We start from the raw sequence: 24,821 nt of genomic DNA, 5'->3' as shown, positions 1-24,821 counted from the left end.
AGGAGTTGGGGGAAAGGGGAGTGACTGTGCAGACCACAGAGAATTCCTGGGGCGTGGCCGCTGTCCTGTGGGGTGCTGGCACGGTGGGCACACGACAGTGTGCATTTGTCAAAACCTGCAGAACGCACAAGGGCTTCCCAGGCGGCGCTGGTGGGAGAGACCCTGCCTGCCAGTGCAGGAGATGCGGACACCAGAGCTCCATCCCTGGGTCAGGAAGAGCCCCTGGAGGAGGAAGTGACAGCCCACTGCAGTGTCCCTGCCTGGGAAATCCCGTGGGCAGAGGAGCCCAGCGGGCTGCAGTCCACGGGGCCGCAGAGCCGGACACGACTAAGTGCACACACGTGCGTGGAATGTGCAACAGCAAGAGGGGGCCTTCGTGTAAACTGAGCTCGTAGTCAGTGATAATGTGTCGCGGTCGGTTCCCGATTGTAGCGGTGTCACACGTCAAACCCGATAGCGAGGATGGGGGGACTGGGTTGGGGGACCCTGGGAGGGTCCGTGGGATCGCTCCCTCATATCTGCTCAATGTTCCACAGTATAAACTCTTAATGAACAGGAAACGCGATCACGCACACCCTCCCAAGCTCTCACTTGCAGCAGAGTGGGATTCTTAGGGAACCTGTCATCTGAACAGGACAGAGGAGAGAAGAAGCTCTGGAACCGTCAGCAGCGTTCCAGGGGGACGAGGACCAGACCGACAGTCCCCCTCGATCCCATCAGAGCTTAGGCCCCGGAAGGAAAGGGGGGCGTCTGGAAGTGGCTGGTGGGTCGGGTACGTGCATGTGATCGCTGGTCAGGGACTTCGGGCAGGTGCAGACCTGGCGTTTTCTTCTTTTCCTTTTTTTTTTCTTTTAAATATAAATTTATTTATTTTAATTGGAGGCTAATTAGTTTACAATATTGTATTGGTTTTGCCATACATCAACATGAATCCTCCTCAGGTATACACGTGCTCCCCATCCTGAACCCCCCTCCCACCTCCCTCCCCGTACCATCCCTCTGGGTCATTCCAGTGCACCAGCCCCAAGCATCCAGTATCATGCATCGAACCTGGACTGGCGATTCATTTCTTATATGATATTATACATGTTTCAGTGCCATTCTCCCAAATCATCCCACCCCACCCAGGAACCCAGGAGTCCCGGGCACATAAGCACAGGCGGCTTGCCTCCCAGACCGAGGTCATGGGGCTTCATCACCCCCATGGAGGGCTTCGTGCCCCCAGCAGTCCCCATTCCCTCAGTGGCCCCAGGTTGTTGCAGGTTCTCCTTCACACTTTTTTTTTTTTTTTTTTTTTCAAATTAACCTCCCTACCACACAGCGGCTTGCTGCCCTCTAGGCCTGCAGTCTCTTCCTCTGGGGCATGCAGCTGACACCACTGCCCAGGGGCACGTGTTCTGCCGTCGGGCTTGCCAGCGTGCCCGAGCTCTCGTCCTGTGGCTGGAGCTCCGGGTACAACCTCCAGACCCTCCATCCATCTGCCACATGGATGCAGACGGACCCCAAGCCCAGAAGCCCCCTGTGGAGAGCAGCAGCACCTGGGCCCTGAATCTCTCCTTGGAGACGAGCTGCCACCTCGAGACGAGAAATGACTTCCCATGGGACTGAGCTCCTACTCATCCGAGAGTGCTGGTGTGAGCAGCGGGTGTGAGCTAGTGCAGGGACAGCACACAGGTCCCCCAGGTGCAGTAGAGCCAAAAGGGACCTTCATGCCGTCCGGCTTACCCACGTGCTCCCCAGCGAGGGCACGTGTCTGGCCAAGGGTCACAGGTGTGCGTGTTAGTCGCTCAACAGTGTCCAACTCTTTGCGACCCTGAGGACTGAACCCTGCCAGGCTCCTCTGTGCGTGGTTAAAAGGGCAGGGTGCCCTGATTCACTGCCCTGAGCACCCATGTCATGCAGCCATGACCTCCAGCACCCCGGGGTCAGGAGAGGAGGTCGGGTGGGCCAGCAAGATGGAGAAAAAGAGCAGTTCTCCTCCTTCCCTGGCGGAAGTTCTCTCTCCTGTGCCGGGGACACGGGTTCAGGGCCTGGTCGGGGGCCTAAATCCCGCGCAGCGCTTACAGCACAGCCACAGAAGAACAAAGGCTTGTTGGGATTGTCACGGGCTGAACTGTCCCTGAATTCACATACCGAAGCCCCGACCCCTAGCACCTCAGATGTGACTGTCTTTAGAGATGGGCCTTTAAAGAGGTGATTAAGATAAAGTGAGGTCCCTCGGGTGGGTTCTAACCCCACAGGACTGGGGTCCTGATAAGAAGAGGAGGTCAGGACACACACACACACACACAGGGACGACCCTGTGAGGACACGGGGAGGAAACGGCCGTCCACACGCCGAGAACAGAAAAGAAGTTGCCCTGCCGACACCATGATCTCAGATTCCGTCCTTCAGGGCTGGGAGAAATTACATTCCTGTCGTGTGAGCCTCCCAGACTGTGAGGTATGCTCCAGCAGCTGGAGGCGACTCACACAGAGATGGCTGGAACGGAGTCCAGGCAGAGGTCAGCTGGACCCCAGAGCATCCTGTCCTAACCCCAGGGGCGATGGAGACAGCCCAGTCCACGGGGACCTGGCCGGCCTCTTGCTCGTCTTGCATTATGAGGGCGTCCGCTCTCAGGCCGCTCATCCAGCGGGAACCCCCTGAGACAGGCCCCGGGCTGCCCAGGGTGACTGGTGTTTGCCCGGAGGCAGCCGCCACCCTCCTGGGCCCAGGCGGGAAGTGACGAGTTGCCTTCCAGGAAGAGCGCCTGGAGACCAGGGCCTCCGAAGTGAGGCGTCCCATCTTCTCTGTGAGTCCATCGTTTGCTTTAGGGACTCATGTCTCAGTTGCTGCCTCTGAGTTGAAGCACTCGATAAATTCGTCACGATATGGGACACACAGGAGCTACGCTGAGCTGGAAGTCTCCCTGGCTGGGTGCTGGCGCCCAGCCTCCGCCCACGTTCCGTCCAGGAGGCGGTGCTCACGCGCTCAGCTGGGAGACCCACCCCTGGGTGGTTCCTGCCGTGGGCCCTGCAGCCCGAGGCGGCCTCTTGCCCTCGGCCCGGGCTGGGTGGTCCTGGTAGGTTTTCCTAAATCTCCTTCCTTCTGGGAAAAGCCAGCACAGACCCCCAGCTGAGGGGGCCGATGGGGGTGGGCACCAGCGGTGGGTGGGGCCGTGAGCTTCATCACAGCCCCCAGACAGGAAGAGGTCCCGCAGCCTTAGGGCCAGTGGGCTGGCCACCCCCAGGCAGGTGAGGAGAGGATGGACTGCATCCTTGGGCAATCGCTGCGTTTTCCATCACTGACTCCCTCCTCCATCCTTACCGCGGTCCTTCCGCTTCAGACAGAGAATATTTTCCACCACTGTAGCTGCGGGTCTGTGTCAGTTGGTGGGCGAAAGCTTCTCTTAGGAAGCAAAATGCAAGTCCTGGGTTTGGGTTCAGTCTTGGTCATCCCTGGACCCCCATGAGCCAGCGGGGCAGGAACTGGGCAATGTCGTTGGCGTGCATGGGTGCGTGCTCAGCCGCTTCAGTCATGTCCAACTCTTTTGCAGCCCTATGGAATGTAGCCCGCCAGGCTCCTCTGTCCACAGGATTCTCCAGGCAAGAATACTGCCCTGGGATGTCATGCCCTCCTCCAGGGGATCTTCCCAACCCAGGGATCGAACCCAGGTCTCCCACATAAAGAATCCGCAGGAGGATTCTTTACCGCTGAGCCACAGGGAAGCACAGTGTTGTTGGCACTGGTTCCAAATCAGGGACACATTTGGGGAGGGGCTCAGCAGGGACCTGGGAGTCCACGCCCTGCATCCTGTGAATGTCTCCATCGAGGAGGGGAGTCCTGATCACTAGTGATGATGGACAGTCCACTGTCTCCCCCGCCGAGGCTGTGTGCAGTTCCCTGAGCCTGTGTCCGGGGTCCCAGTGTTGTTCAGTCTCTCAGTCGTGTCCAACTCTCTGTGACCCTGTGGACTGCAGCACGCCAGGCTTCCCTGTCCTTCACCGTCTCCCGGAGTTCACTCAAACTCACGTCCATCGAGTGGGTGATGGCATCCAACCATCTCATCCTCTGTCGCCCCCTTCTCCTCCTGCCCTCAATCTTTCCCAGCATCATGGTCTTTTCCAATGCGTCGGCTCTTCACGTCAAGTGGCCAAAGTATTGGAGCCTCAGTTTCAGCATCAGTCCTTCCAGTGAATATTCAGGGTTGATTTGGGTTGATTGCCTTTAGGATTGACGGGTTTGATCTTCTTACTATCCAAGGGATTCTCAAGAGTCTTCTCCAGCACCACAGTTCAAAAGCATCAATTATCCAGCGCTCAGCCTTCTTTATGATCCAACTCTCACAACCATACGTGACTACTGGAGAAACCATAGCTTTAACTAGACAGACGTTTGTCAGCAATTAATGTCTTTGCTTTTTAATGTGCTGTCCAGGGGTCCCGGTAGGCAGATTCTAAGAATGTGATGTACAGGCACCATCAGGAGGGGGCAGGCTTTGCTGTCCTGCCAGATTCGGCCGAGAGGTGGCCTGGGGCTTCTGGGTCTTCGAAGCCTGTACCTGCCAGGGAGCCTGGATTTCAAAATGTCCTGAGAATAATGCAGAAAACGCAGCTCTGTGTCCTGACCCGTTCGTTTTGCTGTTAATGATGCATGGAAATGGGCTGCCTTCCAAAGGCGCGATTTTCTAGGGAATTCCTGGAAGGTCAGCCGTACGAGACTCCCCTCTGTTCCTCGTCAAGGAAGCAGCCCTGTGCAGAGGTTCTGCAGTCCGGGGGTCCCATGTCGGCTGCCCCACTTCCCCAAACAGTGACCCCGGGCAGAGTGTGTCCCAGCGAGGAGCCAGCCACCCTCCTCCCAGGGGATAGCAGCCATGGACTTGATTTGCAATGTCAACAAGGGTCATCCTTGTGGCCTGGTGTCCAGCAGCTCAACGGGGCGGGAGGGTTCCAGGTCCTGAGTAAATGGGGCATCTTTCTGGGCCATCAAGTCCTCATTTTCAGGAGCACACATGAAGCGGGGCTCACGGTGTGGGAGAACCCCCTGAACAAAGTAGAAACAGCAAGTGAGGGCTCACTTCCCTGGAGTCATCAGGGAGGGAGGATTTTCCTTCACCTTCTAGGGGCCCCGGCTGGCTCTGAACATTAAATTGACAATGATTAAGATAAGAAAAGCCTACAAATCGTAAGGAATCCTTACAAGGACGTGGGAGTCTTCCCGAGAGAATGAAGACCTGGAAAAGTGACCGGAGCAGGAAGGTTTTATTCCTTTTAGACAAGAAACGATGACTGTGGGAAGAACTGACAAGACGGGGACTTACTGGCCGTCCAGTGGCTAAGACTCCATGCTTCCAACACAGCGGGCGTGGATTGGATCTGTGGTTGGGGAACTCAGATCCCACATGCCAGTCGTGGCAAGAAAAAAAAAAAAAAAGGAATTGACAAGACCCAGGGTTTGGGGTAGGCCATGTTGAAAGAGTAACTGGGAGAGCAGAGTTTAGCAAGGTTTGTTTGTGCGGATTTCTCGGCCAGAGGCTCTGGGGGAGGGTCCTTCCTGCCTCTTCCGGTTTCTGGGCTTCAGTGTCCTTGGGCTGTGGCTGTATCACACCAGGCTCTGCCTCTGTGGTCACATGACCTTCTTCCCTGTGTAAGTGTCCAAGGTCCCCTCTTATAAGGACGCCAGTCACTGGATTAGGGCCCACCCCGGCACCCTCATCCCAGCCTGACTGCGTCTGCCAAGACTCTGTTTCCAGGGAAGCGCCTGTTCACACGGTTAGCGTGGGACACACCTCTTTCGAGGACACGCTTTTCACCCACAAGGACCCCTGACCCCAGAACCCAGGGCATGGCATCGCAGGCCTTTCCTGAAGGCCACGCCCGGGGCGCTGCAGGGACGCGGCCCACCTGGATGCCATGGAGCGCCCACCTGCCTGCTGCCCACAGGAGGAGAAAGCATAAGAAGACGGGGCTCCCGGAGCGTCTGCCCAGGGCTGTCCCTGCTGGTCGGAGGGGCTGACTCCCAGGGCCGGGCCTGAGTGGGCCGTAGCCCACTGCGTCCTGTGAGGCCAGCAGGCACGTCCAGTTCCAGGAGCGCCCCCTGGCCTGAGTCCATAACAAGCTTGTCTTCCCTCTCCCGCCGTGGAGTTCAGATGTGGGCTCCCAGGGGCCAGATGAAAGCTTTTAATGCTCCGTTTTCATTTTGATTGTCCGTCTAAACCATTAGGAGGGGACCTCCCTGGTGGTCCAGTGGCTGAGACTCTGCTCCCAATGCAGGGGGCCGGGGTTCAGTTTCTGATCAGGGAACTGGATCCCACATGCCGTAACCAAGAGGTCGCATCCGCAACTTAAGAGCCCACGTGCAGGAGCAGAGGTTGAAGCTCCCACCTGCCGCAGCTCAGACCGGGTGCAGCCAAATAAATAAATACTGAAAAAAAAAAAAAAAAAAAAGCGTTCAGAGGACAAAGCATCCCTCTAGCAGATCATTTGCACCAGGAAGACCCGAATAAGTGCTCTTTTTCAGGTCGGTTATTATGCCAGCTGGGATTTCCAGGACGTTTCTCTTTTCCGGGTGGGTCTGTTCCATCCTCAAGGCTGAGAGGTGGGAAAACTCAGGCGTGCCCCTCGGCCCGGACCCCAGTGGGATGGGGCAGGTACAGAACCAGCTGAGGCAGGATTTGCCCAGAAGGTTCCACAGCTGGAGGGACTTCGGGCTGGCAGGAGAGGTGCCTGCTCTGCACTCCACTGGGCAGCCCAGGAAGGGGGCACCAGCTGCAGAGGAGGACAGACCCCGGGCAGACCCCGCTTGGTCCAGCAAGGGGTCTGCACAGCCCCGCCCTGGGGAGGGCTTGGACAGGGTCCTGAGAACCCCAAACGTGGACTGATGGCGTGCCCAGAGGGGCCCGTCCTGAAGGAGAGACTGCAGAAGCGGGCAGAGTCTGGGCAGATGGCAGCTGTGGAGATGCGTGCTAAGTCGCTTCACTCATGTCCAACTCTTCGCGACTCTATGGGTTGCAGCCCGCCAGGCTCCTCTTTCCACGTGACCGTCCAGGCAGGAACAGTGGAATGGGTTGCCATGCCCTCCTCCAGGGGATCTTTCTGACCCAGGGATCAAACCTGTGTCTCCTGCTAAGGAGATGCCTCTGGGGGGCAGGGTGGGGGAGGCCACCCCAGAAGGCTTCAAGATGGGGGCTGGTCACCAGCTAGACCCTCCTCTGGCTAGGGGGAAGCTGGAGACTGGGGTCAGTCACCATCAGCCAGTGATTCAGTGTCACCCCTACATAATGAACCTTCAGAGAGCTGGGCTGGGGCAGGGCCCCAAGAGGGCGTGGAAGCTCACCCCCTGCCGTGCTTTGTCTTCCATCTGGCTGTTCCTGAGTCGTGTCCTTTATAATAAACAGGTAGTTTATTATAGTAAGTAAAGCACTTTCGTGGGTTCTATGAACCATTCTGGGCTTCCCTGGTGGCTCAGCAGTAAAGGATCCTCCTGCAATGCAGGAGACGTAGGAGACACAGGTTTAATCCCTGGGTCAGGAAGATCCCCTGGAGGAGGGCATGGCAACCCATTCCAGTGTTCCTGCCTGGACAGTCACGTGGAAAGAGGAGCCTGGCGGGGTGCAACCCATAGAGTCGCAAAGAGTCAGACATGAGTGAAGCGACTTAGCATGCATGCACGCCCATGAACCATTCTATCGAGTTCAGTTCAGTTCAGTTCAGTCCCTCAGTCGTGTCCAACTCTTTGCGACCCCATGAATCGCAGCACGCCAGGCCTCCCTGTCCATCACCAATTCCCATAGTTCACTCAGACTCACGTCCATCGAGTCGGTGATGCCATTCAGCCATCTCATCCTCTGTCGTCCCCTTCTCCTCCTGCCCCCAATCCCTCCCAGCATCAGAGTCTTTTCCAATGAGTCAACTCTTCTCATGAGGTGGCCAAAGTACTGGAGTTTCTCCCAACACCACAGTTCAAAAGCATCAATTCTTCGGTGCTCACCCTTCTTCACAGTCCAACTCTCACATCCATACATGACCACAGGAAAAACCATAGCCTTGACTAGACGGACCTTGTTGGCAAAGTAATGTCTCCACTTTTGAATATGCTATCTAGGTTGGACATAACTTTCCTTCCAAGGAGTAAGCGTCTTTTAATTTCATGGCTGCAGTCACCATCTGCAGTGATTTTGGAGCCCAGAAAAATAAAGTCTGACACTGTTTCCACTGTTTCCCCATCTATTTCCCACGAAGTGATGGGACCGGATGCCATGATCTTCGTTTTCTGAATGTTGAGCTTTAAGCCAACTTTTTCACTCTCCACTTTCACTTTCATCAAGAGGCTTTTTAGTTCCTCTTCACTTTCTGCCATAAGGGTGGTGTCATCTGCATATCTGAGGTTATTGATATTTCTCCTGGCAATCTCGATTCCAGCTTGTGTTTCTTCCAGTCCAGCATTTCTCATGATGTACTCTGTATATAAGTCAAATAAGCAGGGTGACAATATACAGCCTTGACGTACTCCTTTTCCTATTTGGAACCAGTCTGTTGTGCCATGTCCAGTTCTAACTGTTGCTTCCTGACCTGCATACAGGTTTCTCAAGAGGCAGGTCAGGTGGTCTGGTATTCCCATCTCTTTCAGAATTTTCCACAGTTTGTTGTGATCCACACAGTCAAAGGCTTTGGCATAGTCAATAAAGCAGAAATAGATGTTTTTCTGGAACTCTCTTGCTTTTTCCATGATCCAGAGGATGTTGGCAATTTGATCTCTGGTTCCTCTGCCTTTTCTAAAACCAGCTTGAACATCAGGAAGTTCACGGTTCACATATTGCTGAAGCCTGGCTTGGAGAATTTGGAGCATTACTTTACTAGCGTGTGAGATGAGTGCAATTGTGCAGTAATTTGAGCATTCTTTGGCATTGCCTTTCTTTGGGATTGGAATGAAAACTGACCTTTTCCAGTCCTGTGGCCACTGCTGAGTTTTCCAAATTTGCTGGCATATTGAGTGCAGCACCTTCACAGCATCATCTTTCGGGATTTGAAATAGCTCAACTGGAATTCCATCACCTCCACTAGCTTTGTTCGTAGTGATGCTTTCTAAGGCCCACTTGACTTCACATTCCAGGATGTCTGGCTCTAGGTCAGTGATCACACCATCGTGATTATCTGGGTTGTGAAGCTCTTTTTTGTACAGTTCTTCTGTGTGTTCTTGCCACCTCTTCTTAATATCTTCTGCTTCTGTTAGGTCCATACCACTTCTGTCCTTTATCGAGCTCATCTTTGCATGAAATGTTCCCTTGGTATCTCTAGTTTTCTTGAAGAGATCTCTATTCTTTCCCATTCTGTTGTTTTCCTCTATTTCTTTGCATTGATCGCTGAGGAAGGCTTTCTTATCTCTTCTTGGTATTCTTTGGAACTCTGCATTCAGATGCTTATATCTTTCCTTTTCTCCTTTGCTTTTCACTTTTTTTCTTCTCACAGCTATTTGTAAGGCCTCCCCAGACAGCCATTTCTGAACCAAATAAGGGGATCATGTGAACCTCCAGCTCCTAGCCAGCCAGTCCGAGGTGCAGTGTGTGTGGCCTGGATGGGCGATATCAGATTGGAGAGGGGCCATCTGTGGGACCCTGTGGGGTCTGCAGGGACTCAGGATTGAGTTCTAGTGGAAGCTGGTGTGCCAAAGTCGGAGAATTGTTGTTGGACTGTGGTGTTCTGAAAAAGCACCCAGGAACGACAGTAGCTGTTTCTTGAGCACCTGCCGCATGCAGGTTTCATGCATGATCCCTTCCTGTCTCCCCAGCAGGCTTGCAAGGTCGACACAGACACTCGGCCACACTCTGGTGGGGGTGGGGGTCCTGTGACTGGGAGGCTGGGACTCAGCTCTGCCACGGGCTGGGGGCAGAGGCGGCCCAGGAGGGCGGTGTGGGGCCCCGCAGTGGCCGAGGCCCCGGGCCAGCACAGGCTGCTGGTGAGCGGAGGAGTGAGTGGAGGCAGGGGACAGCCCTGAGCCCAGGAACGGGAGCTCAGTAAGGTGACCCACGTGGGGAGAAGGTGATCAACCTCACCAGGCCACTCTAGATGAGCCGAATTAGTGGCCCTGGACGGCCGCTCCATCCATGGGGGCGCGGCCACACTCCCTGACAGGCAGCGGAGCAGGTGGGCCAGGCCTGCGACGCTGACCGCCTCTGCCCAGTGGGCTGCCCATCTGGACCGCCTTTCCTCTGCATTGGAGAAGCGTCTCCAGCCCTTCCGCCTCCATCCTCCTGGGCCCACCCCTATCCCAGAAAAAGCCCAAGGCATCTCTGGACCTCGGGCCAGACAGTCGGTCCCAAGGCCTGTGGACTGCGCTTGAGCGCTTCCCTTGGTCTCCGAGGGCTCAGGAGGACGCGGCCCCGGCAAGGCTGTGGCAGGGGCGAGACAGCAGAGGTGACGGCCTGGCCCAGGGCTCCCCCTACCCACGCTTCCAGGGCTCCCTTCTGGACTCAGAGCTGGACAGTCTCAGGGCAGGCTGAGGTCTTGAAGGGAGAATAAAAAATAAACACTTGGTCCCTGTCCTCAGTTACTGGCTCAGGGCTCCTAAACTCCTGAAATGGAGGTCACTAGGGCAGGTGGTGCCCAGTCGTCCGGCGGGGAGGGGTGGCCCCACCTCATCCTGAGCCCATGGCTGGCCTGCTGGTCCAGGCCAGGCGGGAGGCCCCGGGGCCGCTGTCCACTGTGGACTCACGTGGGGAGGCCCCTCCTGCCCTTGCCCTGGGGGCCTCTTCCCGGCGGGCGCTCACTGCGTGCTCACATGGTGCTCTCTCCTAAGGGCGCTAACCCATCAGATCAGGGCTCCATCCACGTGACCTCCCGTGACCTCAGTCACCTCCCAAAGGCCTCGCCTCCAAACATCGTCCCCCTGGGGACGAGGGCTTCAACACGTGAACGTGGGGGACAGACACACTCAGTCTGTAACAAGGGGAAGCCACTTGCAGCTGGTGCCGGCCGGTCCCATGTTAGGGCTCCACCCCTGGGGCCTCGTTCTTTCCCCCACAGCTGCTCTGAGATGGGCACTGGGGTGGCCCCATTTTACAGATGAGGAAACTGAGGCACAGAACTATACCATGGTCCCAGGCCTCTCGGCCAGACAATGGAGAGTGTGGCCATGACCCAGCCTGTCACTGTCCACCTAAGGGCCCTCAGTGCCCCCCTTCCCCCATGGCCATGACCCAGCCCATCACCCTCAACCCCAGGCCCCCATTGCCCCCCACCCAGACATAGAGAGTATGGCCATGACCCAGCCCGTCACCCTCGACGCCCGGCTGAGAGGGGGCAGCCAGGGCGCATTTCCCACCCAGCCTGTTTCTGGCTTCTTCCAGGGAGGGGTCCTTGTCTGCTCACCACCTCCCATCAACTACAAATCGGGCCCCTGTTCCTTCTCACCTCCCTCTGAGCTGAGTCGAGAACTGCAGGTCCTCGTCTTCTGGCTTCTGCCTTCTCCCCTGCCCTGGGGGAGCTCGGCCAGTGCCCCCGCCAGGCTGCTCAAGGGCTCCGGATAGGGTCCTCCAGCCGCCCAGCGCTGGCTACCCACCCACCCACTCATCTGGTTCCAGTTATTACAAACATGATTGGTCAGTCGTCCTTGAGAAGACCCCTTCCAGCAGATCCTGCAGCAACAGTCAGCCCACGAGGCCCTGAGAAGCCCCCTAGGGACACCCCACTCCCTCTGCTCCTGGGGTCAGGGGTGGGGGTTCGCTGGCAGGCTCACTGGACGTGCCCACGGGTTCATGTGTCTGCTCTGAGCTCATCATACAGGACAGCTGGCGCAGGAAACGGTCTTCTGGGGGCGACTCCAAGGCGTTTGCTGGTCTTTCTGGGCCATTGTGGGGGGGCAGGGGGCAGCTGCTCGGGGAACTGCTGGCTGCACTGGAGGAGCGGGGAGGGTCGGGCACCCCGGCCTGGGCCCCCGGGGGGAGGACTGAGTGCAGCCCGCCTGAGCTTCCTGGGGCAGCCGTAACAAAGGGTCACCAACTGGGTGGCTTCAGACAGAAATGGTGGCTTTTCCCAGGTGGTCCCCGCGGCTGAGACTCGCTCTCCCAACGCAGGAGCCCCGGTTCCATCCCTGGTCAGGGAACCAGATCCCACATGCTTCAACCAAGACCCGGTGCAGAAAATACTAATATTAATAAGTTAATTAACTTACAGAAAAATTTCGTTTTGCCCCTGCTGACCCGGCAGTCTCTCCAGCTTAGTCCACAGCCGCCCTATGGGGCTGCTCCTCGGCTGACCCCCACACTTGCCCACTCAAGCCTGCCAGCCCACCCCCTCAGTGCAGAGGTGACCAGGTCAGAGGGTGTGCCGGGGAACCACCAGGCTGAGAACAGCCCACGTCAGTTCTCTTGCTGAAGCCGAGGACAGCTGGTCAGGGCAAGTGTTGTTGGTTCCTGCCCTTCGCCTTCAGCCGATGGAAACTTATTTTTTTTTTCATTATTGGCCATACGCTGTGGCATGTGGGACTTCAGTTCCCTGAACAGGGATCCAACCTGGGCCCCTGCTCTGGAAGGCAGTCTTAACCACGGGACTAGCAGGGAAGTCCCTGATGGAGATGTGGAGGCTTCAGTCAGGCTGGGTGGGAGGGACAGATGTTCTCAAATAAAGAGCCGGCCCTGGGGCCCTCCCTGGTGGTCTACTGGTTAAGACCTCATGCTCTCAATGCAGGGCCTGGGTTCAACCCCTGTTCAGGGAACTAGATCCCAAATGTCATAACTAAGACCCAGACAGCCAGATAAATAAACACTTAAAAAGAGCCAGCCCTGGCCTGAGAGCGCATCCACCGGCGAACGGGTAAACGAGATGTGGTCTGTTCATCAGTGGACCGGGATTCAGCCTTAGACGGAAGGGGTTCCGGCGCAGGCTGCAACAGAGATGAACCCTGAGAACACTGCTGAGTGAAAAAAGCCAGTCCCGAAAGGATGAATCCTGTACAGTTCCACTCACAGGAGGTCCCTGCTGTTGTTTAGTCACTAAAGCATGTCCGACTCTTTGCGACCCCATGGACTGCAGCACGCCAGGCTTCCCCTTCCATCATCAACTCCCGGAGCTTGCTCAAACTCACGTCCATTGAGTCGGTGATGCCATCCAGCCATCTGATCCTCCATCGTCCCCTTCTCCTGCCTTCAGTCTTTCCCAGCATCAGTCTTTTCTGATGAGTCGCTCTTCGCATCAGGTAGCCAAAGTATTGGAGCTTCAGCATCAGTCCCTCCAATGAATATTCAGGGTTGATTTCCATGAAACTCATAGAGACAGAAAGCAGGAGGGAGGGGAATGGGGGCTAGGGGAGGGGAGTTGTTTAACGGGCAGAGTCTCCCTTATGCCGGATGAACATTCGGGAGTTCTGTTTCACGTGAGTGTGAATATATACTTATCAGAACAGAGCTAAATATTTAAAAACTGCTCAAGTGGTCGATTTTAGGTTGTGTGTATTTTACCACAATTAAGACATGAAAGCCTGAGCTGTGGAGTGTTTCTAGAGGGGTGGATGGAACCATCTCAAGGTCTCCGCGGCATCGGCTGCTCTTCCCGTTTCTAATCACAGAGTGGTGGGTCCTCTCTGAGCCATGTGTCAGACTCTCCATGGAGCACCTCTCACACGTGATATCACGTGTGGGCACCCTGCAGCCCTGTAGAGGGTATTAGGGTCAGTGTCAACCTCCCCACCCCAGCTGCACAGAGAAGAGAGCCCGCGATCCTCGAGCAGCAGGGCTGGGAGCTGACCGGTTTCCCCCAGGCCCCCAGGGGCTGTCGGGTCTCCTTCTCACGGCCCATCCCCGGGACAAGAGTGGCCTGGCTTCCTGCTCTCACATCTGCCTCTTGCTTTTGAAATGCCACCCCGGGTCCCTCTTTCTGTCTCAGCTCAACACTGGCCAGGGTCAGGACCGTGGTCATCTTATGGGATAGGGTGGCGTGGCTTCCCCAAAGCCCTGTCCAGCTGCCCGCTGTCCTCGCCCCTTCCTGATCCAGCCCAAAGGCCCCACCAGTTGTCCACGAGAAGCCTGGGCAGGCTGCTCTGCTCTGCTGGGTGTCCTGGGCCCAGTCCCTTGGGGCAGACTGTGGCCACAGATCCCTTGACAACTCTGGTTGCAGCTGGGCCTCCCGGGGGAGACTGGGAGAGGCGGTCTGGGCCTGGTGGCTGTGTTCACAGGCAGGGCCACCAGGTCCCGAGGGACGGAGGTGTCTCTGGACCCCAGCCCAGCACAGGCCTCAGCCCAGCGGAGATCGGGGGACTCATTGATCCCCCCTCCCCCACCTCCGTTCGTCCCTGTCCTGCCCGTGGGCGGCTGGCCCCAGGACCAGATGGCTGAGCGAGCGCTGGGCTGTGGCGCCAATCCGAAGTGAGTCAGCACTTTGGCGATCGCTGAGTCCTTCACCTGCCCTCTGAGTTTGAAATCCACCGAGCAGGTAACTCACCTGAGAGTCACACCAGGACTCCTGGGCCCGGGGCTGGGATCCGGTGCACCCACCAGCCCCTCCCCGGTCCCTGCTGCCCGGTCCCTGCTCCCCAGGGAGCCCCAACCCCGAGCTGGCGGGGTCTCCGCGGACCGAGGCGGCCCAGCCACGCACCTGTCTCTCCGCTTCATTCGGCGTTCGTGTGTGTGAGCGCCTCGGGGTTGCCTCCGCAGACACCACAGCCAGGCCCTGCAAGCCACAGGCGTTTGTGCTGTCACAGTCCTGGAGCCCGGAAGTCCTAAATCAGGTTCACTGGGCTGAAATCCAGGTGTGGGCAGGGCTGGCGCCTTCCTGAGCTTGGGGAGGGGGTGGGGTGTCCTTCCTGCCTCTCCCAGCTTCTGGAGCTCCTGGTGTCCCTGGGCTCGGCGGCCACGTCCCTCCAGCCTCTGCCTCATCTTCCCGTGGCCCCCTCCCCTGCATCGTCCCCTCTTCTGTCTCTGAGTACATCCGTGATTAGATGTAGGGTCCACCGTAGTCAGTCAGTCAGTTCAGCGGCTCCATCATGTCCGACTCTTTGTGACCCCATGGACTGAAGCACACCAGGCTTCCCTGTCCTTCACCATCTCCTGGAGTTTTCTCAAACTCATGTCCATCAAGTCGGTGATGCCATTCAACCATCTCATCCTCTGTCGTCCCCTTCTCCTCCTGCCCTCAATCTTTCCCAGCATCAGAGTCTTTTCCAATGAGTCAATTCTTCGTATCAGGTGACCAAAGTATTAGAGGTTCAGTTTCAGCATCAATCCTTCCAATGAGTATTCAGGACTGACTTCCTTTAGGATGGATTGGTTGGATCTCCTTGCAGTCCAAGGGACTCTCAAGAGTCTTCTCCAACACCACAGCTCAAAAGCATCAATTCTTCGGTGCTCAGCTTTCTTTATAGTCCAACTCTTACATCCGTACATGGCTTCTGGAAAAACTATAACTTTGACTAGACGGACCTTTGTTAGCAAAGTAATGTCTTGCTTTTTAATATGCTGTCTAGGTTGGTCATAGATTTTCTTCCAAGGAGCAAGAGTCTTTTAATTTCATGGCTGCAGTCACCATCCGCAGTGATTTTGGAGCCCAAGAAAATAAAGTCTGTCTCTTTTTCCATCGTTTCCCCACTATTTGCCATGAAGTGATGGGACCGGATGCCATGATCTTAGTTTTCTGAACTAGATTTAGGGTCCACACTAGAGCCAGGGTCATCCCATCCTGAGGCTCTTTTTACAAATAAGGTCACATTCATAGGTTCCCCAGTTAGGGCACAGACCTGTCTTTAGGGGGACACCTGTCATCCTATGAGGTGTAAATTCCGGGTGTTGTTGGGGAGACCCCTGCAAGGGGCTTCCGAGGAGGGATGCTCAGGGGACATGGGGGCGGGGTGTGCTGGCTGCGGAGGCTAGAGAGTTCAGATTAGAAAGCAGTTCGGGAAACCTGTCGCCCTCCTTCCCAGCCTACCGTCACTGCATCAGTCCTAGCCTTGTTCATCTTCCTTGGGCCCCTCCTTATGTACTCTGCCACTGCCCCATCTGCCCTGGAAACCCTCCCCTTTTGCCTGCTACACACAGGACGAGGTCCCAGGCTCCTCATCCCCAGCCTCTGCAGGGCCTGGCTGCCCCGGCCCTACTCTTTCTGGCCTTGCTCGAGCTTCGCCTTCACTCTGGAGGCTGCCCCACTCTCCCCAGCAAGGCTCCGTCTGCAGTGCCCACTCTTCCCTGCCAGGCTGCCCCTCTGACCTTCCATGTCTTCATCGCCTTCCCCTGGCACTGGGTCACCTGGGCACACATCCCGTCTACACGCTTCCTGGACCAGGTTGCAAACAGGTCCCTCCCAGACACTCACTCAGCAAATGTGCCCACTAAGGCATGCCTCGCCCAGCCAAGCCGGCTGCATCCAGGGGTCAGCAGGGATGGGAATGAGTCTACGCGGGGCCATCACTTGGGTTTCCTGTTGGGGGAAGTGGGAAGGAGATGCAGACAGACTGGCCCAGCTTACACGTCGTGTCCCCACCTGTCCTGGAGGGTTGGGTGTCCTCTCCTGGCTGAGGAGGCAAAAGAGTCCAGCCTTCCTGAAGAGCTGGCCTAGGTCGGGATTCATCCTTCTGGCTCCTTATCAGGGCTGCAGGTATGACGTCACAGAGGTCAGAACCCAAGGGCATAAGGATGGGGAACCTCTGAGTTGGACAACACCTTACCAGGTTTCTCAGTGAGGGACTGGCTTCCACTTTAAAGATAACCACGTTAAACAGCACTTTTAAGACAAATAGAAAGTTATTTGATCTTTTAATCTGTAGTTCACTGTCAGTCGCTCAGCCGTGTCTGACTCTTTGCGACCCTGTGGACAGTAGCCTGCCAGGCTCCTCTGTCCGTGGGATTCTCCAGGCAAGAATACCGGAGTGGGTAGCCATTTTCTTCTCCAGGGGATCTTCCTGACCTAGGGATCAAACCCAGGCCTCCTGCATGGCAGGCAGATTCCTTACCATCTGAGCCACCAGGGAAGTCCAAAAAGCATGTGGAAAGTAGTAGTCACTCAGTCATGTCCAGTTCTTTGGGACCCCATGGAATGTATAGCCCCTCTGTCCATGGAATTCTCCAGGAAGAAACACTGGGATAGGAAGAAGGGAGTTCCAGGGGTTGAACTCAGGTCTCTTGCATCTCAGGCAAATTCTTTACCACCTGAGCTTACAAGCAGTAGTTCAACAGGTCAGGCATCCAGTAGCTTGAATTAGCATGGCCATCATCTCATTGTCACAGAATAGCTGCTGAAGGTCCAGCCTTAGCATCCACATTCCAGTCAAGAAGGCCAAAGGAAATGTCTGATTAGCACCTATCTTAGAGAAGCCAAACTTTCCTAGAAGTGCCAGCAGATTTGCATCTGCATCTCCTTGGCTAGAACTCTGCTGCACGTCCCCCAACAGTTTCAAGGAAGACCAGGAAATTATTCACTTTAGAATCTGGGGACATCGCTGCCCCAAACCACATCAGAATTACAGTGAGATGGAAGAACCTACCCATCGGCTGGGTGCTGGGCAGACCCGGAGCCAGACATTTCCAAACCCTGTCCCCTAGAACCCACTGCTTGGGAGCCCCTGAGGGAGGGAGAAGATGAGCAGACCACACCCCAGTCCCTTCCCCAGCTTCATCTAGGGGGCTCCTCCTTTATCTGGGGCACAGCCCAAAGCCCTGCCCTTGAAGGGGCTCAGGAAAGGCCATGTTCGTCTCCTTGTGGGAGAAGCAGCGTCTGCTTTGTCCTGCCCCGCCCTGCCCCCGTGGCTCCCTGGCCCAAGAAGTCAGAGCCAAATCCAGGGTGCCTGGCCCCCAAGCCACATGGAAGGCTCAAACTCCAAGTGCTCACCAGGGAACTGAGTTCGGGAGCAGGCCCTGGGCCGTGCAGCCTCGTGTCCGCCAGGCTCCCGTCACCAGGCTGGGGGCCAGCTGCTCTGCCCTTGCGCTCTCGGGAGGTGGCAGCTGGCCTCTCCTGGGGGCAGGGAGCGGGGAAGCGCTCAGCTGGCCTGGGTGGCAGCCCCCTGGGGACCGCACAGCAGCACGCCGCCTGCAGCCCCCAGCCTCCGAGGAGCGGCCTCCAGCCTGCAGAACCAACCCACACGCTGACGCAGCTCCGGATTTATTTTAGGCCTAGCCTCATGCTCAGCACAGTCCAACAGACTTGAACTTTAACAAAAAAAGAAGCATGACGGGCCCAGCCTCGCCCTGCATTTACAGCTGGCCCAGCCCCCCGGCTTCCGGCCACGTGGGGTCGGCTCAGCCCGAAGCCGGGCAGAGGTGGGGTGTGCAGGGGTCTCCTGGGCTGATGTCCTCCGGCAGCCGTGGGTGGCCTTCAGCCCTGGTGACTAGACCCATAGGTCTGATGGCCCAGACCCAGGGATGCTGGCTGGGTGTGTCCTCAGGGCCCCGGAGGGGAGCATGCATGTCTGCGGAGTCAGGCCCAGTGCCCCCTCGCTCACACAGCCTCACCCTGGTCCGCACTCCTTTCCTTGGGTCCGTGGCGAGTATCCGTGTCTTCCCCTGGCTCTCCAGGGCCCGAGGTCCCTGCCTGTTCTTCTCAGGCTGTCGAGCCCCCTGAGTGTTGGGCCGGGCTGCCCGCCTGGCTCTCCGTACAGGATTCGGGGAACTCTGGCACGCGTGCTGCGGCGATGGCCCAGGCTCCCACCAGTCGACCAGCCTCCTCAGTTGTCCGTTCACAGCATGTAACCCAGTGCTCGGCCTCACAGACATCAGCTGGTCCAGTGGATGGAGGGATGGGTGGATGGACAGACAGACAGACAGATAGGTCGATGGGAATTAGGGTGGGTGGACACATGGGAAGACAGAACGGGAGGACATACTGGGTGGATAATGCATAGGTGGACAGACGGACGGATGGAAGGATTGATGGATGGGTAACAGGAGGGAGGGAGTGTATTTGTAGGAACTGTATCGGACTGTGGGCTTCCCTGGTGGCTCAGCTGGTAAAGAATCCGCCTGGGATGCGGGACACCTGGGTTCCATCCCTGGGTTGGGAAGATCCCCTGGAGACGGGAATGGCTACCCACGCCAGTATTCTGGCCTGGAGAATCCCATGGACTGTATCATATTTATAGTCCATGGGGCCGCGCAGAGTCGGGCACGACTGAGCGACTCTCGCCTTGTCGGGGCTGTAGCATCACTCTCTCGCCTTCTGTCTGGTGGCCCTGGTCTTCCCTCCAGCGTCCGCCCTGCCGCATTCAGTGCTGGGGAGGGGTGGGGGGGTGAGGCATGGGAGGGCGTGGGTTCCGCCGGCCCCCCTGCTCAGGGCCCTGGAGTTGCCCCCCTGCAAGGCACCCACCCGGCTCCCTGACCTGTGCACAGGGGCCCAGCACCCCTCCCTGTAGGTGTGAACCTGGTGGTCTTGGCCCTGTGGGCTCCTGTATGTGAACAGAGACAGTGATGGGACCTGCCTTCCGGGTGCAGTGAGGATTTGGGGGCTCCTGCCCCCCAGCCTTCGGTACAGTGCCCGGCAAATGCTGGCCCTTCTTCCTTCTCCTCAAAGAGGCAGAGCAGGAGTCCAGGGAGGTGGCCTAGCCGCCCGGGGCTCCCGTGAGAGCCCATGGGGGTCCCTGCGGTGGAGCAGCCCTCACGCGGAACGAGCGCTGAAGCAGTGACACGCGCAGTACAGTGCAGACGAACCATGAAGACGTGATGCTGCTGAGAGAAGGCGCCCAGACCACCTTCTGTATGATTTCATGGGTGTGAGATGTTTCAGGATGAGCAAATCCATGGAGACAGGAAGCATATAAGGTAGTGATTGCCAGGGCTTCCCTCGTAGCTCAGTCAGTAAAGAATCCTCCTGCAGTGCGCGAAACCCAGGTTCCATCCCTGGGTCGGGAAGATCCCCTGGAGAAGGAAATGGCAACCCAGTCTAGTATTCTTGCCTGGAGAATCCCACGGATAGAGGGGCCTGGCAGGCTACAGTCCACATGGTCACAGAGAGTCAGACGAGACTGAGCGACTAAACCAACCCCCAGAGGCTGGGGGAGGGGAAGTGGGTCTGACAGCTCATGGCTGGGGGTTTACTCTGGGGGCAGTGAGAACGTTCTGGAAGCAGCCAGAGGGGTGGGAGCACGGCACTGTGGGTGAACTAAATGCCACTAATTACAAAGGGGGACTTTTACTTTATGTGAATTTCACCTCCGTTTTTTTGTAATTTTCTTACTTGTGGCTGCGCTGGGTCTCCGTTGCTCTGTGGGCTCTTCTCCGGTTGCGGGGAGCAGGGGTGTCCTTGGTCGCCACACACAGGCTTCCCTCGCGGCGGCGTCTCTTACTGTGGAGCACCGGCTCTAGGGTGCCAGGGCTCAGTAGTTGTGGGCACGGGCTGAGTGCTCCGAGGCATGTGGGGTCTTCCGGGATCAGGGATTGAACCCGTGTCCCCTGCACTGGCAGGCGGATCTTAACCACTGGACCACCAGGGAACTCCCTCAATTTTTCCTAAGGTCTGCATACTCAAAAAAATCAGGGGAACACGGAGGGGCCAGGTGGCCGTTGCAGAGAATCCCAGAGGTGGACGGGAGCGGGGGGCTGGACCCCCAGGGTCCCGGGCCTCACGTCAAGCCAACAGGAGGCTTGAGCAGCCCCACACATCTATTTCCTTGGTTCCCTTGGCTTCAGGGGAGACGTGAGCTACAGGGGACCAGGGTTCTTCCCTCAAGGTCTCTGCCAGGCAGCTCATCTGCAGGGTCTGCACTCCCGGCCACACTGAGCCACGAGCGGCCACCACCCCATCCCCGCCCCCGCGAGAGGCGTTTGGTGGCCCCACGGCTCAGCCCTGGCTTTGGTGGCAAGAGAGACAAACAGGTGGTAGGGGCTGTGATACGGGCCAGATACCACCCAATCTTGGGGCCAGGGACGCCCCCTCGTACCCCTGACGGAACCACCAGATCCAGGGGTGTTGAAAGCTCACTTTTTTTAAGCCCAAGAGTCACGTGCCGATTGCTCATGTCAACTGCAGTTTCTTCCTTTTTCTTTAGCGTCTCTTTCTCCGGTGAAAGGGCTTCGGCACAAAGAGTGTGTGCCCAGCACTGGGGTCCTCAGAGGGCCTGTCAGTGGGCTGGCTCTTTAACGAGGGGCCCGCCAGGGCAGACGATCTGGCCTGTGCTTACAGGGGCCTGGCATCTGTTCTGCTCTCTTCTGTGCTTCTCAGGGAAGCAGTTGGCCAAACGCTGTGTCGTTCTACAGGGGGCCGTGATGGCTCCAAGCACAGGTCAGCACGCAAAGCTGTGCCCAAGCCAGAGAATTCCCAGAGACCTTGTGAGGACGTGACTGAGCCGGGATCCTGGGGGCTAAACTGTGTCCTCCAGAAGGATGTGCAGTCCTGACCCCCCAGCCCCTCAGGCATGACTCTATTTGGAAAGAGGGTCTCTAAAGGCGTGATTATGCTGAAGCTGAAGCTCCAATCTTTTGGCCACCTGACGCAAAGACCTGACTCATTGGAAAAGACCCTGATGCTGGGAGAGATTGAAGGTGGGAGGAGAAGGGGACGACAGAGGATGAGATGGTTGGATGGCATCATTGACTTGATAGACATGAGTTTGAGCAAACATCGGAGATGGTGATGGACAGGGAGGCCTGGCGTGCTGCAGTCCATGGGGTCTCAGAGTCAGACACAACCGAGGGACTGAACAAGGGTGTTTCCACCACTTGGCTGTTGTGAAACGCTGCTTTGGACGAGGGTGTGCAGACGCATGTCGCAGCCGCTCTTCTCTGTCTTCGGGGGACAGACCCGGGTGGTAATCGCTGGGGCGTATGGTCATTCTGTGGCTCACGTTTTATTTATTTGGCCGCGCCGGGTCTTAATTGTGACATGCGGACTCAGTTACAGCGTGTGGGCCCTCGTTCCCTGACCAGGATCGAACCTGGGCCCCTGCACTGGGAGCAGAGTCCTGGTCACTGGACTGCCAGGGGAGTCCCGTACGTTTCACTTTTTTTTTTTTTAACATTTTGTATCTCTCTCTCTTTTTAAAAGATGTTTATTTATTGGCTGTGCTGGGTCTTGGTTGCTGTGTGCGGGCTCTCTGTAGTTGTGGTGTGTGGGCTTCTCACTGCACTGACTTCTCCTTTTGCAGCTCACGGGCTCCAGGGGAAACCAGGGCCACCAGGGAAGCCCCTGTGTTTCACTTTTGAAGGCACTTTCAAATAGCTTTCCACAGCAGCTGCCCTTTATCCACGCCCATCGAGTGCTCACTGTTTAGCGTGGGAGGTGGACTGTACGGGCTGAGAGATTGTTAGGCCGGGCCTGCCTCCCTCGTAGGGGGACTCTTCCCCTCTTCTTGGGTGGGATCCCGCTTTAGAATCTGAAGAGGACAGGGGGCCCTCACCCTTGGAAAATGCACACAGGCCCCCAGTGTTGTCCACGGCCTCAAAGCAGGTTGGAAAAGGCACCCTTTGGGGGAGGGGGGTCCCAGCAAGATGAGCTAGTGCAGGCTGGGTGGGGGCCCCACCCAGGGGGGACCCTCGTGCAGTGCGCAACCTTCGCGGTCGTCCGGGCCGCCCTGCCTGCCAACACCCAGAAGTGTGTTCACCCCCTTACGGACTGGAGATGTTCCCTAGAGCAGCACCCAGGTGGAAACGCGTGTTCAGCCAACGCCAACGCAGCCTCTCATCGCCAGGCAGGGCCTCCTTCCGCCCAAGTGCCGTGAGCTTCAGGGAGGAGGCTCAGGAGGGAAAGTGCTTGGAGCTCCATGCCAGCCTCTGCCCTGGCCACGCAAGCTCAGGACCCGAAGCAGGGCAGCCCGGCTTCCAGGGCTGCAAGACGGGGACGAGACACCCAGGTGGACAGCAGAGGCGAGAAGCCTCTCGGGTCGGCGTGGCGCCAGCCAGCCAGTGAGCAAGAGTGGGCGAGTTGCTTTCAGCCCCGTGTGACGTGTGACGTGCAGGCGGGGCTCCCCGGGGCCCCGCCTCTGCCGGGATCTCACCCGGTCACACCACCCAGGTATCCAGGCCCCGGCAGGGGGGACCAGCATGAAGCACAGTGTCCACCACCCCTCGGGTGGGACCTCAGCCTAACACTCATGCCCGCAGCTGTGCTCCATCCAGCGGGACCCTGGCCTGCCCGGGTCCCCACCCTCCCACCGAGTCAGGGGAAGAGTGTCCATTCATGGAAATCAGCCACGGGTCACCCCATTGCCCGCCCTGGCCCAGGCTCGGGGGGCACTTGTGTGCATTTCCTTGGTCCTCTGGGACCCTGTGAAGTCACCCACGGCCCATTTTAGAGATGACACCATGCCTCAAAGGGCAGCTCCCAGGGACCAGTGGAGGGGCACGGAGCCGGGACCTGGTTCCCGGACCTCAGATCATGCCTTTCCCTTTAAAAATAAACACCTATATGTATATATATATATGGGGTTTTTTTTCTAATTTTATTTTATTTTTAAACTTTACATAATTGTATTAGTTTTGCCAAATATCAAAATGAATCCGCCACAGGTATACATGTGTTCCCCATCCTGAACCCTCCTCCCTCCTCCCTCCCCATACCATCCCTCTGGGCCGTCCCAGTGCACCAGCCCAAGCATCCAGCATCGTGCACGAACCTGGACTGGCAACTCGTTTCCTACATGATATTTTACATGTTTAATTGCCATTCTCCCAAATCTTCCCATCCTCTCCCTCTCCCACAGAGTCCATAAGACTGTTCTATACATCAGTGTCTCTTTTGCTGTCTCGTACACCAGGTTATTGTTACCATCTTTCTAAATTCCATATATATGCGTTAGTATACTGTATTTATGTTTTTCCTTCTGGCTTACTTCACTCTGTATAATAGGCTCCAGTTTCATCCACCTCATTAGAACTGATTCAAATGTATTCTTTTTAATGGCTGAGTAATACTCCACTGTGTATATGTACCACAGCTTTCTTATCCATTCATCTGCTGATGAACATCTAGGTTGCTTCCATGTCCTGGCTATTATAAACAGTGCTGCGATGAACATTGGGGTACACGTGTCTCTTTCCCTTCTGGTTTCCTCAGTGTGTATGCCCAGCAGTGGGATTGCTGTTTGTTTTTTTTTAACTGTGGCAAATACACGTAACGTGAAACTTAACGTCTTCATCACTTTTAAGTGCCTGGTTGAGTGGCCTTAGGTGCAGTCATTCGCACGGTTGTGCACCTATCACCCCGTCCATCCTCCGCAACGCTCCATCTCCGAAGACTGAAGCCCCGCCCCCAGTAGACGCTGGCCTCCCGCTCCTCAGCCCCGCCCCTGCCGCTGCATCCCGCGCCCCCCCACTGAAGCCCCGCCCCCACTAGACGCTGGCCTCCCCCCTCCTCAGCCCCGCCCCTGCCCCCTGCCCCCCGCCCCCCGCCCCCCGCCCGGTGAATGTCCATCCTTCTGTGAGCAGGTCACCCAGTGGCTGTCTTCTGGCGCCTGGCTTCTTTCCACGAGCATAAGGTCCTTGAGGTTCGTCCACGTTGCAGCAGGTGTCAGAGTTTCCTCCTTTTAGGGCTGAGTGACATTCCCTTGTATGGAGGGACCACCCTTTCTCCCTTCATCCATCCATGGACACTTGGGCATTTTACATGATTTAGCTGTTGGGAGTCACGACGCCACGAACGTTGGCACACGGGTGTCTGTTCAAGTCCCTGCTCTGGGGCACATGCCCAGAAGAGGGGTTCCTGGGCTGTACGGATATTCTGTGCGTTTTGGAGCAAGCTCCGTCCTGGTCTCCACTACCGGATCCTGCGTCCCCACCAAGCTCCTTCCTTTCGGCATGCAGTCCGGCCGTGTTCCATGGGCGTTTACCTGAGACCAGGCGATGGCTGAGACAGAGGCGGAAGGACAGGTGTGCTGGGTCCTCAACGTGTCTCTCTAGCCGCGAACCTGGAAATGCGTGCGTGAACTTAACCCGCTCTGGT

At 57.0% G+C, this 24,821-nt stretch overlaps 1 protein-coding gene and 1 long non-coding RNA gene across 3 annotated transcripts in view; one reads left to right on the top strand and one right to left on the bottom strand.

The window, feature by feature from the left end:
* Window positions 1–24,821, top strand: part of SHANK2 (SH3 and multiple ankyrin repeat domains 2) — a 561,657-nt gene that overhangs the window by 497,087 nt on the left and 39,749 nt on the right. The window lies entirely within an intron of this gene.
* On the bottom strand, window positions 13,407–14,669 carry LOC139180754 (uncharacterized). The gene is made up of 2 exons (XR_011565018.1): window positions 14,565–14,669; window positions 13,407–13,624 (listed from the first exon to the last, which is right to left on the bottom strand). It is a non-coding gene; the product is annotated as an uncharacterized lncRNA (long non-coding RNA).

The sequence above is a fragment of the Bos indicus genome, chromosome 29 (assembly GCF_029378745.1).
Source record: "Bos indicus isolate NIAB-ARS_2022 breed Sahiwal x Tharparkar chromosome 29, NIAB-ARS_B.indTharparkar_mat_pri_1.0, whole genome shotgun sequence".
Classification (NCBI taxonomy): domain Eukaryota; kingdom Metazoa; phylum Chordata; class Mammalia; order Artiodactyla; family Bovidae; genus Bos; species Bos indicus.
The sequence above is the reverse complement of the archived record's forward strand: the minus strand, read 5'-3'. Positions and strand labels throughout refer to the sequence as shown.